Source organism: Ursus maritimus, unplaced genomic scaffold (genome assembly GCF_017311325.1).
Source record: "Ursus maritimus isolate PB19 unplaced genomic scaffold, ASM1731132v1 scaffold_3, whole genome shotgun sequence".
Taxonomy (NCBI): Eukaryota; Metazoa; Chordata; class Mammalia; order Carnivora; family Ursidae; genus Ursus; species Ursus maritimus.
In genome coordinates, this window is record NW_024425563.1 from 19796166 (window position 1) to 19802095 (window position 5930).

The following is a 5930-nucleotide window of genomic DNA, read 5'->3' on the forward strand; positions in this document are numbered from 1 at the left end:
AAATGCCCACTGTACTCTTGGCTAATGACACTTCAACATCCTGCATCACTTTCTCTCTGAACCAAGATGTTGATAGAAAAATTTGTTATGTTGTCAAATGATGAATTAAATTTATACCAGCTTCCTCATTGGACTTTTCAGAGCCTTTAAAGGTTAACGTAATTACCTCAAAACAATAGGCGCTATGCAGTGTTGCCCAAACTTGACTATAGAATTGTCTGACTCTTGTTTTTAAAACGTACATTGGAACATCTTGCTAGGAACTCCTGGAACTCCATTTGAGAAACACCACTTTATATTAAGTCTGTCCAAATTTTCACCTGTTCACTTCACACCCCAAAGCCAATAGCACAGGATTACATGTGGCTGAGTTGAGGAACAGCCTAGAATCGTTACTGATTTCTGTGAGAAGCAAACCTTGGGTGAAATAGAACATTGGGTGTGCAGTAGAACACAGGGCTTCATGTCTTGGCATTGCTGCTCAAACACTACATGAATTTGGTTAATCACAGCCGAGGCTGTTTCCTTCCCTATAAACTGGGGATAAGATCTGCTTCCCAGGGTTGTTGTAAAGAATAAATGGCATTGTTTATGAAAGTGCTTAGTTAAATCTAAATGCTCTAGACAAGTAATTTTAAGGTGTTTATTAGTGTAGGAACAAACCCAAAAATTGTAACCTTGTTAGTATTGTGTTTTATCAACTTGGCTCATGCCTGGTGCTCCAGAATCCACAGGCCTTTCTAACCTGACAAACAGCATCCTCACTCTCTAGGACTTCCTGGAGCGAAACACAGAAGCACCTGCTCTGCTGTGCCAGGCCCATCGTGGCCCACCAAGGAAACCTGCTCCATTCGTGTTAGAAGTCCCCCTGCGCAAGGATGCCCAACTTCTGGGCCACAAGAACTGCTGCTCCATCTGTCCTGGAGGGTAAGAAGTAGCCAAAGCACCAGGAAGCCATCACTTCCCTTCCCACACTCACTCCGTCAATAGGTCTTCACTGAGCTGGGGCCCCAAAGGGAAATCTCACAGTAGCAAACACTGAGAGGCAGAAATTGGAGGCGTACCTTCTGCCAGTGGTCCTCTCTCCATCTGGTGGGGCTGGGTATGAGCCACCAACTTCAGAGTCTCTGTTTCTCCATCTGCTAAAATGTCTGATAATGCTGACCTCATGAACAGTTTTGCAGACCAAAAAAAAAAAAAAAAAAAAAGTCAAACTTCCAGCCCTCAAAGGGCTTCATTTTAGTGCGGGATGAAAGATTTACCCTCTAAATAGAAGCAAGTGACTTTTTTATGATGCAGTAGCTACCGTAAGGCAGAATGTGGTATCCGCACATAGCCGGGGGGCTGCCTCAGCTGGCTGTGGCCGAGGAAACTAACATCATGGTGTGATGGTGTCTCAGCTCAGGATGCCCTGACAAAATACCACAGACTGGGTGGCATAAACACACAGTTACTTTCTCACAGTTCTGGAGGCTGGAAGTCTGAGATCAGGGTGCCCACAGGGTCGGATTCTGGTGAGGGCTCCCTTCCCGGCTTGCAGACAGCCGCCTGCTCACTGTGTCCTCACAGTCTTTGCTCAGTACACATGTGGAGAGAGACTCTCTGGTGTCTCTTCCTATAAGGCCACCAATCTTGTCAGACTAGAACCCTACTCTTATGACCTCATCCAACCTTAATTACTTCAAAATACAGTCACATTGGGGTTAGGTCGTCAACATATGAATGGGGGAGGTGCACAACTCAGTTGTAGCAGACAGCAGTGAGGTCGAGTCTGTGCACCATGTTCCCAGGGGATCAGCTGACTCACCCTGGTTCTAGGCACAGGTAACATTCTGCCTAAGTCTGCTCACAGCATAGGGGGATCTGAATTTGATGCAGACCGTCCTAACCCTAATCCTTTGAAAACCCCAGTTTAACCCTTACTTTAAAGGATGAGGCAATCACAACTCCCAGAAATGAAATGATACTCTTAGGGTCCCGCAGTCCAAATCCTTGACTCCCTCAGGGATTGCCATTTGGAGAATATGATTTCTAAATAACCGTGCCCATTTAAGCCACCTTAAACTACTTCCAGGGCTATGTGTTTCCTGTATCCCAGGCAGATGTTCACATTTGATCTTGCTTAATGTCAGGCCATTGTAAATAGATTTTTAGCAGCCCCCATGATGAACTCCCGAGGCAGGGAACCCCAAGCCCAAACTATTCTCTTCCTCCCCCCTTCCCCTTAGAAGCTTCTGGAACCTCCAAGAAAACCGTAGGGCTTCTAGAATAAAGCAGGAATTCACTTAGGTCCAACATCCTTCTTTGAGAGGTAGGCAGGCCCAGAGGAAAGTGAGCTGCCCAGAGTTACACAGCAAGGACAGGAAGTTAGCCCCATGCCTGGGGCAGAACCAAGATCTCCATTCAAAGTCTTCATTTCTTCCAGTCCAGAAGACTCCAAACTCAACCAATGTCAGAATCACGTGGGGATTTAAAATAGATGTCTTTTCAGGCATGACTTCAAAGAATTCAAATCAAAAGGTCTAGACTGGGGCCCTGATACGGAGATTTTTAAGAAACACTGGGTGACTGACGTGGCTACTCGCTATCACCAGGCATTTGTGTTCAGGGTGTGCAAGCAGCTTTATTGAAAACAGCAGTAGGAGTCTCTGAGGCTCTCAGGCCAAGTTGTCATTGGCTTTTTATGTCCCTGTGGCACTAAGAGCTCTACCCTTGATTCCACCAAAGAACTGAAGGGTGATTCCTAGAGTTAGAGGTTGTGTCTGGTGCACAGCGTCACTTGTTAGACTCCCACGTGCCTACAGGCGTTAGACTCATTCCCTACACATTCCTGTAGGTGGAATAACAGGTACAGACAGGCGATCCCACTAATTATCACCATCTGGATGAATAGACTGAAAAAAAAATCCCCCCAAAACATGTGATGGAATCTTCCTCTCTTTGTTTTCCTATTTCTGGTGGCTTAAATATTGTGTTTGGTTTAAATACAGGCATGATTCGACCACAAATATTATGGGCAGAAAAGGCAACACAGCAGATTCTGTGGAGAGACAGTTGCTTTCAGGTAGGACATAAAAATAGAGCTTTTGCTGCGCCTGCAGGTGTTCCTGGCTCCTCCTGGCATGTGTCCCCTCTCTCCTCCGTAGGACATCTCCGCAGAGCTAGTGTACTTGCATTTGAGGGAGAGATAATTGGAGGGGAAGAGGTGAGATGGCTTAAGGCCACAACAAATTGGTGATGGAATTGAGATGAACATGTGAATGGTGGGTCTTAGCTACAACCAGGTCTGGCCTTGTTTCTGGCCCCCTGAGGTGGGGCTGAGAAAGAGGCCTGAGTTCATGACTCCTGGATTAAAGGAACCAGGAATGGACCTCCAGTCAACTGGGCTCGTTTTTGTTTTGATGATTAAGAAGGAGCATTTGAAAAGTCATCATCTGTGTAAAGTACCTTCCAACCCTGTGCAACCTCCTTCTGGACCCTGGATAGCTGTTGCTACCCCCCTCATAACTGGTGGGCGGAGGGGGGGGGGGACTCATTGTTGAGCTCAGCTTCCAGGGCACCCCTGGCCCCTCCACTATTGGGGATGCTGAGATTGTAATACTGAAGATGCGGTCTTGGCAGATGGTCATGGTTTACATACTGTTTCTGGGGGCTCTGCACCTGGCCTTTCCCCACATTCCACTCTCTTTGAAGAGAGTAGAACCGGGTCTGATATAGTCAGGAAATGAGAACAAGGCTGCCTGCTTTCCTCTTTTCCTGGAGCTGGGGTGGGGAGGGGGGATCAGAACCAGGGCTAGTGTAGCTAAGGCAGGAGCTGGCGATTCCATTTTGACCTGCTAAGCACCATGGGACTCAGAGATAGAAAAGGTGAGATCCCTGCCCAGCCCTATCCCAGTCTTCACAGGATAATGCCAGGCAGGGGGACGCAGGGCTGGGTCTGCTCAAGCAGGGTTCTGTGGGAATGTGAAGGGAGGATGGACCTTGCTGCAGAGGGGTGCAGCTGGGGTAAGGCAGGGGTGAGCTGGCTTGTCCAGGCCTCTGGAATCAGATTCTGAAACATAGCAAATCCAGGTAACTTACAGAAATCTCTTTATTTTTTATCTATATGATCTTGGAGTGCTGTTCGATGGCATCGAGATACTAAGCCTGCCAGTTTCTTTGAGTCTCTTTGCTTCTGTGGACAGGGTTGGTGCCAAGCTAAGCCAATTACCTATGAAAGTGAAAACATCTCTTCTGCCACTGGTTTCTCTTGAGTGAAGGCATCGGAGCCCTTATTAAAGAGAAAATGTTATTTGACCACATTGGTGTAACACCTTAGTTCCATTTAGCAAAGCAGAATTGCTACTTCCCTTCCAGGGCCCTGGGAGGGCAGGTCATGGGACAGGTCCTATTTAGTTAGTTGTGAGATGGAGTGAGGGAACCAAGAGGGTGACCTGACCCAAATGTCCCCATTCCTGAGGCAGAAAGAAGTTTGCTGGAGGATGCTGGGCAGATGCCTAGGTGGGGCTGGAGGAGCCCTCACACCTTGTCAGAGATGCCCAGCATCTGCCCTTGGGGTAGATCAGGCTGCAGTGTTTGTACCTGTTTATTTGGCCCTGCACCTGTGATCCATCTGGCTGAACCCCCCACACAGCTCACCCGCCTGCCTCCCTCACAGCCTCCCTCACCACCCCTGTCAGTCATCAGTTCTGGCTTTTCTCGTGTGAGTCAAGTCCTCCTGCCTGCAGCTGCATTCTCTTAGTCTGGGTCCTCTGCCTTGCAACGTGGGGAAAACGGGTATATGGTTTGAGCCCCCAAGGAGTTCTGGGGTCTTCATTTGTAAAGCTTAAGCCATCTCACCACTTAATGTCAGTAATCTAAAGTTTGCAAATCTGGTCAATTATTCTGACATAATCGTGATAAGCTAGGCAGTTGAAAGAAGAGGCATTTTTAAATAGATGAAGATCCACTATTGGTTGAGCTGGGGTTGCAATAAGCGGAAAGGAGTGAGTTGGATAGTTCATTGGGGCAGGAAGGGTTTGGGGCTACCCCCAGAATTGGGGCTGACCCCTGCATGAGTGTACCAATGAAGAAGGCTGAGGGACAAACCACAGCACCCCCTGGTGGGCTTCACGCTGACCTGCCATCTCATTAAATGGCCGCAGTGGGTCTGGTGAGCAAGGAGTCATCCCCAGTCCCTCTCCTGGACCCCTGAGGCAAGAAGCTTTCATTTTCAACGTTAAGAATATGGTAGGTGGCTATAGAATCCTGCAATCGAGTTGCTCGCCCTGACAAACCATGGGCATGGGTATATAGTAAGGAAATTAAGTTAACTCATAGGAAGATCTAGCCGTTGCTGTCAGCTCCTGGCAGGTGATCTCTAGGCCCTTGGAATATCCCACTGGATAAGAGTGTCTTTCTTTGCCTGGGGGCCTTGAGCCGCAATGGACAATGTGATTTATGATGGTGTCTTTGGGCCATGCAATTTCCACTCTACCTCCAGAGGGGTCAGCTGTGTCGGCAGTCAACTGAGGAGCCCCCATGCAAATTATACACACCAAAGCTCAGGTGAGCTCCCTTGCTTGGAAATGCTCTGTGCATACGTCCTACATCATTGCTGGGAGGAGTTAACACGGTCTGCAGCTCCATGGGAGCTCTGCGTCTGGAACTTTCCTGGACTCCGTGCTATGTGCCTTTTCCATTGGCTGATTTGAATCTGCATCCTTTAGCTGTAATAAACTGTAATGGAATATAACAGCTTGCAGTGAGTTCTGGAAGTCCTAGTAAATTATAGAACCTCAGGATAGTCTCAAGAACACCCCCACACCCCTAAACCTTGTAGTTGATAATTATGCAGGAGAGTAGAGTCCTTTACCATCTGAATGTGTTTTTAACGCTGGCTATGTGACTAAGCTCACTGACTGCAGGCAGACAGACAGGTTGAACCTGAG